The sequence below is a fragment of the Chinchilla lanigera genome, unplaced genomic scaffold (assembly GCF_000276665.1).
Source record: "Chinchilla lanigera isolate Chin_1 unplaced genomic scaffold, ChiLan1.0 scaffold00011, whole genome shotgun sequence".
In the NCBI taxonomy this organism is placed as follows: Eukaryota; Metazoa; Chordata; class Mammalia; order Rodentia; family Chinchillidae; genus Chinchilla; species Chinchilla lanigera.
In genome coordinates, this window is record NW_004955412.1 from 7,335,660 (window position 1) to 7,351,214 (window position 15,555).

A 15,555-nucleotide genomic window follows, 5' to 3' on the forward strand; every position below is an offset into this window, starting at 1 on the left:
GTGAGAAATATTTGAAAGTATATCAAGATTTCAATGACAAAGTTATATAGAACTTATCACTCAGTAACATCAGAACTCTTCAAAAGTTAAGATTCTCTGAAAAGTTTTATTTTAAATGAAAACTGAAAAGATGCTCAATTTTGTCAGTAGTGAGTGATAAACTGTGGGATTAGCAGCCTGTGGGAAAATACTCAACAAGCAAACTTTAAAACACGTGACTTTGCCAGTGGGTATATAAATTGATCTAATCAATTTGGAAAATACTTAGGCATTATTTTGTATAATTGAACAGGTACATCTCATACTAACTAGGAATCCCACTCCTAGTAAATACCATAATTATACTTCTGTCTTTGTTCACTAAGGCAAATATGGAAAAATGTTCAAGCAACAGTGCATATAACAGAAAAAATGGGAAATAGAAGAAAAATGGAAACACTAACTTTTGGTATGATCACATGAAAAATAGCAAGGGAAATAGAAGAGAAACACAATATAGACAACGACTGAGAATGTCCTCAAAGGAAAATGAAGCAAGTCACAAAAATCAGCACAGCATATGAGCGCGCAGAACTAAATGCTGTGTTTAGGGATGTGCACATCTGTGTTTCAAGGATAACACTGTGATTCCCAAGACAGTTCAAGATTAGTAATCATCTCTGGGGTTGGAAGTGAAGCAAGCAGGAAACAGTGGTTTAAAGGTTACAGGGAAAATACAATTTCTTAGGTGAAGGTTAATTTCATTATTGTAATTCACTGTTCACCAAATCAGGATAAATACAATTAGTATATACCAAATCTGACATACTTTATGATAATAGTTATAAAAATTCATGAGGATTAAGATAATGAGGAAAATGACTTCATAGTGTCTTGACATGTGACAAACAAATGTTTTGTCACTCTTTTATTTCTCACATTCTAAAATTTTACAGTTAATACATACTACTTCTGTGTACGGTGCCCTAACTTATATTTATATTTTAATCATGTTATTACTACCTTTACACTGACCATATTATATCAATGTAGTATGTACACTATGAATACATACAAATTATAAATTATAATATATGACAGAACTGAACTGATTTTAAATTAATAATTTTCTGTGTTAATTGTACAAAGTAGTAGTGACTGTAAGTTTATAAATTTAGTGGTCCCCAGGTACTTTATACTGTTTTTTATAGCTTCCTTATGGAATGATTTGTTAGTTCATGTTTTTGTTTCATAGTGTGGCATATGAAAACTTACTTTAAGGAGAAAGCAAAGGATCAACACTACTTTTTAGCTTTTGTTTGCATTTGCAATTATTTTAATGTGTAGTTCCTTGTAAAACTTAGAGCTAACTGTCCATTTTGAGAGGATTAATTCAATGAAAGTAGGTAAACTATCCGTAAATCTACTTAATGGTGAATAGATGTCAATACGCTGGAAATGCGTGGCCGTAAGAACTCCAGCCTGCCAGTGATGGCTCCTGTTCCTCCTGATACCGGAGGAACATATGTTCCTCTGAGATACAGATGAAGGATTCAAGTACCAGTCAGAACAGTAAATGTCAGCAAATCTTATTTTCCTTTTTATCATGTGAATAAAAATTTCCCTACATACTAATGTTTTTTTCCTACATCTAAATGACTAGTTTACACACCCTCACTTTGGGACTGCTGGTTTCAAAAATGAGTGAGCCCAGGTGATCACCTGACAAGTCTCAGCAGTGGTATGTTATTTCAGGTTATCACTTTGGGTTTCTTTTAATTGTCCTTAGCCTGCTATACAGAACCCATTTAGTGAATTAATTTATTCAGTCAGGAGCTGCTTCTCACACTTACTATGTTTCAGTCAATCAGACACGATTCCTGACTTCCAAAACTTCCATCCTCGTAGGGAAAGCACGTGAGTAAACACACATAATGCAGTTTGCTAAGCACTGCTTTGGAGATGCACTCATAGACCCCATAGAAGTCCATTTTTCTTCATAGCACTCAGTGAGGTCAGCAGGGCACTAATATTACTTCCATTTTATAAATAAGAAAAATGAGAGGTCACAGAAAGCCACAAATGTGTGCTAATTTGAGAGCTCCATTGTGTCTGCTTATGGCCCACAGCCCAGTGTTGCTTCCACTGAATTAGCCTTGCTGGTTAATTTCCTAATCCTGGGTACATCTGACAGAATATTTCATATTTCTTTCAAAATGCTATGTATTCTTTTTTCAGAAACACCTAAAGGTGAAGATTCACATTAAAAAAAATTTGGTGAAGATATATATAATGCTAATAATTGGTGATGGTCACATAGAAATTTGTTCAAAAATGTGGTTACTTTGCGTATGTGTGAATTTCCATGACAATATTTTAAATTATCATTTAGAGCAAAGCTTTGAGCTTTTCTCAAAAGTCAACCAGGCTACCACAAAGAGATTAAATATCTTAGCATATTAAACATCTCTCTTGTACCAGGAGGGAAAAACAAAACAAAACCTTTTAGGATATTTTATGTTTAACTTTTATGATGGAGTAGCGGACTTCTTCCCTATTATGTACCACCATTTATGTGGTATTCAGGACAATATAACTGTATTTTCAAAAAAGTCCCAGTTAGCTAGTAATTTTAAAGAGAATTGCTACTCACCCTACAGAAATTGCAATCATTTATTAGCAAGGAATGATGATAGTAGTGAAATAATCATAAAATTTAAGGAGCATAAAAAACATTTCAAAACGTATTTTATAAATTAATTTGAAGCATTAAAGTGCAGTGATGGTTTCCTATTAAAACTTAACACTCTCTTAATGTGAGTATAATACTGTTTTATGAGCTGCTGCTTTGTAGTGTGTAAGAGAAATTTTCGGGAGTGGGTATTTCATTGGAAGTGTTTTAGCACTGAAATTTTCCACCCATCAAACATTTCTTCATTTTTTTCCCCATCATTTGGTTATGTTTATAAATCACTTAAAATGTTAAGCTTAGTTTACTGTGATCTAATGTGAAATAAATCATCACTGAAATAGTTTTTTTCAAAATTTCATAAATTTTTATTGAAAAGAGCCTATGTGATAAGAGAAAACCCAAACACCATTTTGCATAAGATTGACTATGATTTAAATAAATTATTGAACCTCTGTATTTCTTCCCATACATTTGTTAAGAAAGAAGCTTGGGATTGGACTGTCTCTTGGGTGTCATGAGGACCCTATTACAGCTCAATTTTTATGTGGTTATTACTTTGCCTCCTTCCTCCAAGGTATAAGGGATGTCTCATCAGTTTCTCTCCATTCAATATCTTATTGTGATACCAGACTGGTGGGGAAAAAGCCCTACCTGTTCACAGGTCCCCAAGTGAGACAGAGACGCTTTAGAAACTATTGCTAGTAGCTTTCTTACATTTGGGGTTAGAGAAGTTAACCTGGGAAAAGTGAGCTATTGAAAAGTGCCATTGGTAATTCAATGAAAAATTGAAATTAGAATACAGAACACTCTTTCACCAGAACACTTCTTGCCTATTTTACTTCTTACGTCTTTTCTTCCCTCATTAACCATGGAAAAAATATTCTTTCAGAGCTTGTGTATTTGTAAAGAAAGCAGGATTTATAAATTTTTATTTTTATTCTTTCAGTTCCTACACATTTTTATTTTAAAGTCAGAAATAGATATCCTCTTGTGGAAATCATCATGTGCAAAGCGGGGAAATATTTCTTCATCAAAACCCACCATGACTTGCCAGTAGGAAATGCACATGGATCACCCACTGCACGGTGCAATGTTTTCTCTGTTTACCCTCCCACCCCGTCTCACAGAAACGTACATGGATGTTCACCATGACCCGAAGCCTCCATGTCCACAAACAACCTATTCAAACGACTAATATCCCACGAAGGGGTCTAAATTCCAAATTTTTTGAAGTTCTTGCAGGAACTGAGAGAGCTGAAGCAGAGCGAGACCACAGAACAGAACGATAATCAGATTATAAAATTATGAACATATCTTTATGTGACAAGTTTAAAGATCCACGTGAAAGAATAACCCTGCTTAGGATAGCAAAAATGGAGATGCCTTCTGATAGGCCACTTATTTAACCCATACATCTTGATTCCCTGCCCAAGATCCAAAATCTCACAGCAATTTCATATTCTTTTGAAGTTTTATCATTAATTTTTCTACGTTCATCTCTTCCATGGGCTGGATATTTATGTGCTCCTAAATTTAAATATTAAAATCTTAGAAGCTAATGGGTATTAGGAGGTGGGATCTTCAGGAAAATAATAAAGTTATCAGGACAGAGGCTTCTGGAATGGCATCAGTGTCCTAAGAGGCCTGAGAGTCCCATTTCTCCTTCCACATGGAAGGGTACAGAGGGAGACCAGTGTGATGAACTGTCCATGCCCAGGGAATCAGACCTTCCCAGACACTGAATCTGCTGGAGTCTTGATCTTAGCTTCCCAGCCTCCAGAACTATGAGACTGAGTTTTTCTTGTTCATAAGCTACATATTTTTATATTTGTGGTATTATGTCTGTTATAGCAGCCTGAATGGAGTATGACAATCTTCCTAAAAGTCTGAGTAGCCCCTACCATATAGTGTGTGTGTGTGTGTGTGTGTGTGTGTATGCATGTGTGTGTGCATATGTGTATATGTATGTAATTTATATTTATATATAAAACAGACATGTGAAGGGCATGGTTAATGGGGAAGACAGTAAACCAGAAAATTATGCCTCAAATATCATTTTAAAATTCAGTATTCATGACATAGCTAAAAAGTCATGATAAAAATATAGATATTATTTTGCAATGTAAATTTCTGGTTTTCATATCTCATTATCAGCTTAATTTTCAAGAAGCCAAATAACACTCTTTGGTCTAGCCATCATTTTTATTTTAATTTCATTCCAATTTTTCCATTACACGGCCAATACACATCTCATAATGTGAAACCCTTTAAAAATATTAGCATGAGGAAAATGTACTTTACTGTTTTAATTCATGTGCTTGTCATATTCCAAATGCTCTGATATACTTTCAAGGGGTGTGAAATATTTGTAACATAAGTACACAGCAAGGTTCACTTTTGTATTTCATTAGACCTTCTCTTCCATATTGTGTGCCGGTGGTTGTGGGCAGAAATAAGAAGCCAAGTGGCACAGGATGGCAAGGCAGAGAACAGAAGCGTGACTTTAGGTCTGTGGAGTGGTGGAGAAGTGGCTGGTTTGAACATCCCACCTCCTGTGAATGGACATGTATACAGATTTCACTTCCCCACTGCTAAAGATCATTAAACAGTCAAAGTGACTTAAATGGTCAGAAGAACGAAAAGGAAAGATGAGTTGACTTACTAAGTACCATGGATCAAGTGATGATACCTAACATAAAACTATGAAGTTGAAAAAAAGCTAATTCTTAAAGGAAAGAAAGCACATTTTACTTATAGAATGCCACAAAGGAAAAATGACATTGTACAGATGTTGCTGGAACAGGTCAATAACAAATAAAGAATGATAGCTCTTTCTAGGTAATGTAAAATAAATGCAATTCAGAAAGAATCCAGGTACTATCCACCAGTATCATTAAGAAGTCATTTCTTTAAAAAAGATCATTTTTATAGCTGAGTGGTAGATACAGTAATACTTATTATAATATTGTCTAATAGTTTTTGAATATGTGAGTTATCCCAGAGATCTTAAGAGGCAAAACAAGTCAAGCACATCTAAGTCTCACCAATTTCTAATGACTGTAACCTGTCAATCACTTACAGTTTTAAACCTCACTGCACTTTTGTCAGTGTCTTACAGTGACCTTGTGAGGCCTAGAGATCATGAATGTAAAGTGCCCATCACCTGAAGCCCATGAATAATGGTAATTTTTCATTAGATAAATAATAACTTTCTGCTCCATATACAGAACCCATTTTTTAAAAAAGAAAAACCTTCACGTTATGCAATTAAAATATATTTTTCTTATTTTTATGAGGTTTTAAAATTCTTAACTAATACTCCAAAAATGTTTTTCATTGAATTGGTTTTTAAATTTACTTTTTAAACTTACACATCCAAACATAAAAATTATATTTATGGGGTAATGTGATGGTTTGATATTATTGTAGTCAGGATTTACAAGGGAAAAGATTCAATACAGGGCACCTTATAGGGTTATCTTACAATATTCATTGAAAGAGTCAAAAGGAAAATAATGTAAGAGATCTGTCCACACACTGGAGACCCAAAGAACCCAGCTAAGGGCCGGGATCCCATGGCAGTGTCCTCCACAAGTCTAGCTGGAGGCCTAAAGCCCACGACAATGTCTCATGCAAGTCTGTAACAAGCATCTGCCCTGGGAAGGCCCAAAGGTCAGTGTTGAAAGCTAGAAAGTCTGTGCCAATGGGATAAAAGATCTATGCTAGCAGGCTGAGAGATCTGCACTAGAGCCAGGAAGTGACGCTCTCAGTAAGGTCCAGAGCTCCCCTGAAAAGAACCGAAGCCATCCTCAGCAACAGCAAGGACCTGAGCTCTTCTGAAGATGAGAACAGCCTAGTTTATGTTAGGAAAACCAGCGTGACAAGTTTCTCCAGGAGGATCAACAGCACACCATCTTCCCCTCCAGTTCTTTTTCTACCCTGTTGGCAACAGTCCTCAGGTGGGCCTTCCACAACCAGCACCACGCTGATTCGATTCAGCTGGGTGTTACAAGTTAGTCCACCACAGATGTGTACCTATTATGTAATGTTTAAACTAAAGCAAGTATCTGTATCTGCTCCAGTACTTTCATTTCTTTATGTGACAATAGTCAAAATCCTTTCCCTGTGACTCTTGAAACACACAGTATATATTTCAGATTCATGATCAGGAAGATGGAGGCTCAGAAAAATGAAACGGTTTAGCTCACACATCCTTGTCAGAACAAATCTGCTATGTTGTATTAGTTTTGCCCTTAACACCTTAATTTTCATAAAGTGAGATGAATGAAAAATTGGTTTCCATTAAGAGCAGTGTAGAATGCAGAGTGAGAGGTTCGGGCATTCATTTCTTTCATGGACAGACTTATTTTATATTTGTTGTCTCAGTACAATTATTAATAGTACCCCTTTTACTCTGGAAAATGTAACAGTTTAGATGACAAATTGTATGTTCATCTTACACTTTCAATATAGTAATAGACTAGCTTTATTTCATGCTGAACAACAGACTTGCTATGTTTTATCCTTTTCTGATTGTAATACTCTAAGTAGAATTCAAACAAAATAGAATCAATCTCTCGGCTGGGGATCTAGCTCAGTGGCACAGGCACTTGCCTGGCAAGTGCAAGGTCCTGAGTTCAATTCCCAGTACCCCCCAAAAAATCGAATCAATCTCCAACAACATTATTAACAACCTAAACTTATGTCTTAGAAAAACTAATGAAAAATTGAGGCATTACTGCAAAAGAGTTTAGGATTTCAGAATTTGGTGAAGGCTTCTTTTATTTTTTGCAAATTGTTAGAAAAAATAAAACCGTCAGAGCCGATGTCTATGTAAGCTTCACAGGGTGAAATGAAGAGCACTGCTTGCTGTTTAGGAGATGCACTTTTCTAGACATGAAGAAAAATGTCTTTTTGTATTTTTATCGAGCATTAATATTACAGTTTATAGCTGGATGTCTCACCAAAGCGTCGTATGCTCATAGGTCGGGCTTTGGGGACGTGACGGGATGACCAGTGTGCGACACTAATCACTGAATTGGTTCACGCGTGAGTTCATAGCTAAATGTGGTCCCAGATGGAGAACCTGGTTGGAGGAGATGGGTCCCTGGGGATCTGAGCTGGGCGCTTCTCCCTCTCTCGGTGGAGCTCACTGTGTGCTCTGATTGCCACACCGGGAAAAGCCCTCTCAGCCACGCCGCAGTGCCACGAGCCAGCGGACGGTGGACTGCAGCCTCTGCACACTATGGGCCCAAACAAACCTGTCCTTCTCGGAGCTGTGAGCGGCTGGTGCTGTGTGTCAGCAATGACAAAGTCCCTGAGACAATTAATGTGTTTTCTTTAGTGAACGGTCGAAATTTTTACCTGTTTCATTGGGTTACTTATAATTAATTTCATATTCTGGATTAAGTATTTGGATATATATAGTCTATATATGTATATATGTATACAGTCTGTATATGTTATATATGTTGTCTTTTATTTTTATTTTAGTGTCTTTGGAAATTCAAATGTTTTAAGTATTTTTGATGTTACTGAATGCGGCACCTTCCTGCTTTGGGGTGTAAACTCTACTCAGTATGTCTTATAAAAGCATAAACTTGTCATGTTTTCCCTTATTGAAGGAGAGTCCTACCTGTTTTTAGTTGTAATCCCTAGGGACTACTCTTGTTGCTCATGGAACTTTATATCCCTAGTTGCTGCAAATTTTTTTCTTTTTTCCAGTACCGGGAATCGAACTCATGACCTCGAGCTTGCCAGGCTGGGGCTGTGCGGCTGAGCTAAATCCCCAGCCCCAGTTGCTGCAAATTTATTAGCATAGTAAACCGTTTTCCATTTATGCTATGGGGGTGAAACACGGATGACAACATCCAGTCAATGCCCTTATTTTGCATATGTAACCACACACGGATAGACAGACACACAGAAAAATTTAGATTTTGAGTTGTCTCCATTATTAAACCTCTTTAACATTTTAATTGTAATCTAAATTTTCTCACTACATTGAGTTCACGGGCTAATCATATTATTTGTTGTTATCGCAATTCCTAGGAGGTAGACAGATTCAAATTTAAAGATACAAAATAGAAACTCAGCTATTTTTTTTCTTACCTGAAAGAAAGGATTCATTTTGTTTTGCAGTGCCAGAGATTGAATGCAGAGCCTTGCGCACATCAAGCAAGCATCCACTTAGCATTGCTCGACTGCTCCAAATAAAAAGTATAAAAGGAAAGATATCATCTAAATAAAAATGAAATATTTTCATATATAAAAATAAGCTTTATGTTATCAGTGATATTTATTCCATAGGAAAACCACCATTATCATGTTTATTTGAACAAACTGTTCCTTTTAAATTATTTCATTTGTATTTAATTTATCATACATATTGAGAGATTGAGAGAGGGTTTTGAGCAATCAGACTTTGGAGACTCAGAGACATGTCATGAGTCATAAAATGTATGTAGACTTTTATTTATAATCCAAATAAGCAACATCACCTTAGTAGCGAAGGAAAGATATTAACAATGTACAAGTTATATAAAGATTCCTTTTGTATATGTGAAAATCATTATTACAAGCAAGATTTTACTAAGAGGCTTGTATGAGTTTTACTTTCTGTAAATCACTCAGATAAGAAGAAATTCATTAGCTATGCATTTATTCCTTCAGATATGTACATGTAGATTGGGAATATGAATGAAGAAAGCATGAAATAAGATTAATAGTAAATGAATTCCTTCTCTAGGATCCCACTGATCTGTTGGTGGAAAGTATCCTGTCATTTAGGAATACTTATATGCATGGACACCATACATTTTGATGCTGATTCATAGCTATAAATCCTAGTGAAATGGATTTCACACAGTTCAGCGATGACATAGAGACAGAGGGAACAGCAACTGTACAATTTCAGTTATTTTGTAATCATCTTGATCAGTTAGGTATTATTGATGTCTTTAAGTAATTATCAGATTCATCTGTGCTTTCTTGTTTTCCAAGGAGGAATTTTAAAATAATAATGCCAGAGTTTCCTGTGTAGGGATTCTGGGATTTGTCCTTAGTTTGTTCTGTATCACTTCAGTAATGTCCTCAAGGGTATCTAATGTGCAGATAAGATTGAGGGCACCACTCCTTTTAAGATGAATGATTGTGTGCAAGGAAAAAATATTTAAAAAGACATGTCTCCCTGAAATAGTTTATATCTTAACATTACTGCTCAATTTCAATAGTAGTTCACTGGGGAGGCCATATGCTATGTCAAAAAACAAAGAAGATTAGGTAGGTTTGTTCTTAGTTCATCAATTGGGAAGAACAACTCTGCACAGCATAGAAAAATAATATATAGAAAAGGCAAGATGAATTACCAGAGAAGAAAGAACTATTTTTAAGGTGGAAGGGCTATCACAAACAATAAAAATATTTGAATACAAATGTTTTCATGTATTTTACACACTTTTCTGTTAGATTATACGATTTTCTTCAGAGGAGTGATTGTGTCATAATATTAAATGATAACTTCATAAAGGATTTCTTTCTATCACTAAATTATAGAATCCATCAGGCTATAACTCCCAAGTATTCAGACATTTAAGACACAACGATTTCATGCATTTCCTTTCATGAAAACATTGCATAGATAAGGAGTAAAGACCATATTCATTCCTGGAGAAAAGGCAAGCATTCTATAAATATTTAATTCTGACTTCACAGTGTGACTCTGAAAACAAAGAAATGAAGGGAGGGAGTAATGTTACAAAAAATAGTAACTCAGCTTTAAATATCTTCAGTGTGTGATCCACTTCTGCACTCAAAGTTTCCAGTGTAACTGGTTTTGAATGCTACATCTAAGCTATATTTGTAGGGCAGGATCATTGCTACTAGTAATCTTTGTCCTATGAATATTCTCATAAAAATGCTGACACATTAGTGCTTTGAAAAAGATGTTCCTATTTATGTATTTCTATTATGTTTGAAATCCTTACAGAATAAAGTGTGGTGTTCAAATGAACACTGTAAATTGTTCCCTTAGATTGTGTCTGTGCGCTAAAAGTAAATATGTTTGTCTATCCATCCTCATAATGAGATGACCAGATCAATATGGCTCAAGGATTTTGTTGTCATAGGATTCATGCTACTCGGCAGGTGATTTTCTAGTCATGTGCATGGTTACTTTCTCAGACTAGCACAGCAGAGAGGGTAAATTAACCATCGTAGTTTGATTATTTGTCTTCTACAGTATACTAACTCGGAGAATCGTGAGGGAAACATAAGCACATGCAGAATGCTCACATATTGGTCATTTTAAAGGTATCTGTCTAACATGATGAGAAACAGTATATTCCTTATGTTTCATACTGAGATGTACCTTTAAAGAATATAATAATATCATTTTATTTTCCAGATTTTTATAGCTGTAATGATACTCCACGTTGGGAATAGCTAAAATTGAATTACTTTTCTGCAGAATCATATGCACATTAGTAATATAGTGACTATTTTGCTAATAAGAGTTTCAAGTAGTGGAATAAAAAATAAATTTTAACTTAGGCTATTACAAAAGAGATTGAACAATTAGATATGTTAGCATCCTCCATTCCCCTGTTCCCTGTGGGTTTTCCTTTGTGATAACGTCTGGGAGGTAGGAATTAGATACAGAGCTGACCTGAGCTGTAGTCTGCTTTTCAGCCTGCATTTCACAGGTTTCTTTCTAGCTTGCCATTTGAGTTGGCCTGACAAATAGTATTCTTAGGCTTGATCTCCCCAGAATAAAAGAAAAAGGACCTTGCTAAGATAACAATGCTGGTAAGAAATGAATTTTCCTTTTATAGTAGCCTATGTGCAAACTATGTAAACTCTATTTAGAAAAGTTGTGTAGAGGCAGTTGTGCCTGATGTAACATTCTTGAATTTGAACTTTGGAACCTTTTTAACACTTGAGGTTTGGAAAGTGAATAATGTATGTTTTCTTTTAAAATATCAGAAAATGTGAAAATTGTCATTTTTATGAAAGATTTAGTCTTAACAGGAAATTTTATTTTTAGGTCTTTATGGTCCTACTTATGTATTTTTAAACAAAACAGGGTAAATATGTGCATTCATGTAATATATCCATTACAAGGAACAATTAAGTGGTGTGGTGTTCCTGGCTGGAAGCGCACACCTGTAATCCCAACACTTGGGAGGCTGAGGCAGGAGAATTTCTGTGAGTTCGAGGCCAGCCTGGGCTAGCTACATAATGAGTTCAAAGCAGGCCTGAACTTCATAGCGAGACCCTATCGCAAAAAACAAATAACAAAAAAAGATATGTGGTATTTAAATTTAAAACAACTTTTTAAGTAAAGTAAAAGATACATTGTCATTAACCCACTCAAGATGGTCCTGATTGCTTTGGGTGCACTTATCCTCTCATTCTTGCTACTTTCTAAAGCTAGTTGTAGAAGTCCTGTTTCATAAATGTCTTTAGAGGTGTTATCAGAAATGTGGTGAATGATGTTGCCAAGTGGTATACAACAGAAAGACAAACTCACAAAAACATTACACCGTGTCCTTATCCGCTAGACCTGGGCTTTCACGATTTCTGACTTCCCCATAGTCAAACAACCATAAAAAGTAAATGTTTTGAATCAATTGCATATGGTGATGGCTATGGCAGTGCAACTAAAGACATGAAAGAGGGCTTGAGAGCTGCTTCAGAGAGTGGCAAGAAGGTGGGACAGATGTGCATGAATTAAAGTGGAGAGTGGAACAGAATTGATGTTAAAAGTTTTAAAATTGTAAGTATTCACCACATTTTTGATCACACATTCTATTTGTAAAGCTTTTGAACCTAAATCTAGAAACAGAAGAGTAGAACAGTTGCAAAAGTATCTCACGCAGGAGAAGGGCCCAAACTATAGTTGTTGTTGTTTAGTAATCATTGACAAGCAAGCCTGTCATACGGGTTAGAATGGTGTAGAAAGAGTGATTGCTTAATTTGGACAATTTTCCCTACTCAGGAAAAGACGAGTGTTCTACCCAAGCCACTGATGGTGGGGGAGCCACAGATAGAGTCACGTTACGTTCCTTTTCATGACTTTTCCTGGACTCACTATTTTTTTTTTTTCCTATTAGGACTGTTTCTTAGAAGAGATGAAACATAACTATTAACATCAAATTAATGTTGTATTGATTGTATTTCAAGTGGAACTGTTCTTCCTATTAACAGGGATTTTTATAAATAGGTGGCAAAATACAAAAAATGACTTAAAAGGAGGTGAAAAGTGATGAGCCCAAAACAGACGTCATCTTCCTCCTGGTGAAGGCTGAAAACAGATGTTCATTCTGCACTGATTTGAAAGAGCCTATGATTGAGACACAACGAATTTTGCTGAGGACGGCAGACTTCATCTATCCACCAGTCACTCCATAGAGGACAGGGTGGACTATGTCCTTATGCTATTTTAAATAAAACCACTTTTTTCAAGACCTTAAATTTGGTGACAAAATATATTGGATAGTTTGTATTTTTCTAGCCCAAGCTTCTCTGTAAAGCACAGGTTAGCATTAGAAGTGTAGAACTTTTTAGATTCTTTTAATGTTTGATGCATAAGGTGAGAATTGGGGATGGGAAATGACTTGGAAAATCTGGGTAGTCATGGGCCATATAGGACACGGGGTCTAGATACCATTAGTGATATTTCATACAATGGAAAAATAAAGTGGGTTAATAGGAGAAATTAATTTTAATTAATTTAAAGATATTACTATTCTTGCTTATGTTATAAACACAGTTTTGAATCATATTTAGCTTCCTCAGGTTTAAGCTTTCTCAGTTTGAACCATACAGTGATGCCTGTTTCAGGCGTTTTCTAGTGGAACATTTACTTTATACATCAATAATTAATACCTTCTCTAAGGGCACTCTTTTCTGTATGCTTTCTAGAAATGGCTTATATCATACAGCTCATTATAGAGAAATACACTTCTTCCTTGTCCTAGTTACAAAATTCTTTGGTAGGATTTGATTAAAATTGCATTACTTGTTTGACAATGATGGCTAAATTTCTAAATATACCACCTGATATCTTTTAATACAGCTGTAAAGGAACTCATACCCAGATTGGGTTAGGAAATTAGTTTAAGGGATGCATGCTTGATTGGATCAAGCAAATTTTGTAAAAGACTAACTCGCTGTGGTTTATTAATTTATGATAGAATCCCTTTCAGTGGCACAGATATTTTTTACTATTCATGATTAATTCTAATTAATGATTAATAGTTTAAACCAGGTTACTAATTGCAAATGATCAATTCTGGTTAATTTAAAATAGGAAAAGATATCTAGTGCAGCACTATTGAGTGGATCAGAGAATACATCTGTGTGTTAGAAAGGCAGGCTGGGGAAGTCACATCCAAGTTACTACAGCTTACAATGCCAATATTGTAATTGCTACCCTGCCACGGTATTGGAATCTCTGAACACATGCTACAGATCAGCAAGCCTTGATTCCAGCATCACACCTAAAAATCATCTTTTTCTTCTTCTCTTCATCCCTGTTTCTCTCTCCACATTTAACTCTGGTCCAGTCACTTGTCTACATAATTGGCAACAATGTTGTATGATTCCAAGCCTCCTCAAATACCCAGTGCACCAGGGTTCCATCTCCTAGCTGATAATCTGACCTCAGATCTCATTGGTTTAAAACAAACAACCAAAACATCAGAAGAAAAAGCAAACAGAAAAAACTTGCATCTGGTTGTACCACTAAGTATACTCATATGCAATGCTTGCATCTGAAACCACGTGGGATTGTCTTGCTCCCTGTTTGATGCATATATTATTTGCTCTCCTATTTACATCAGCCCCTTCCAGATGGGCACTGATTCCCCCAGTCTCACTAACTCCAGGACTTTTCCCCTAAAATTGTCCCTTTTTTTCTCTGTATTGTTCCTATTTCCCCTTTATCACATACATTACCATTGTTCTACATACGTTTTTCTCCCATCTGTCCTTCAGGTCTTTCCCCAGTGCCATCTTATCACAGTGACTTTCCTCACGAACCTGCCCTGAACGTAACACTTAGAGGTCTTGATCTTGCCCTCCTTTGCCCCCTACCCTAGCCCATTCTTATGAGAGGTGGCTCTGTAACCTAGGGTAGAAACTCCCAGTCAGTAGGGGCTCTGTGCTGTTTTCTTAGTTGATGCATTTTCTGCACTAGCACCTAGAACAGTGAGCAGATAGGATTCACTAAGCGAGTGACCCTGGGCAGCCTAATGTAGTATTTAAAAAATATCTTATGATTGTCAATGAGAAAATACTGAAAGAAGCTTGGAACTCAGAACTATAATTCTATAACAAAGTACAGAAACATTTAAGTTGAGCACCAGACTTGAGCTACGTAACACTGTTAAGCAGGGCGTTATAAGGAGAAGAAATTCTTGCACATCACATTGAAGATCAAGTTATCTTCTCTCATCTTATGCCTTGAGCACTTATTGAAGTGCAAGGGCAGCTGCATCCACGCAGCAGAGGCAAATGTCCTATTGTAATACGATACAGAGTTTAATGACTGGCTCTCAAAATAAATACGTGCTTCAGGCTTTTGGTTTGTTTGTTTCTTCAGCAACCTTGTGGCCAGTTCAAAAATCCTCAAAGTTACAGATTTCTAAAATGAGGGAATTTGAAGCTTTATGAAAAATGAAAACCCTTAATAACGTTATTAATCACGCGCATTGAAACCACAGTGCTGATGGCCCTGCCTAATAGAGCTTGTACAGCTGCCCGAGGATCGCTTGAGTAGACCTTTTCGCACACAAGGCAGTTTAGTTATTGTGTTAATTAATAAAAGGGCCTGCAAAAATTAATACTATAACTACAAGGAGCCAGGCAGATTGTAAGTGCTG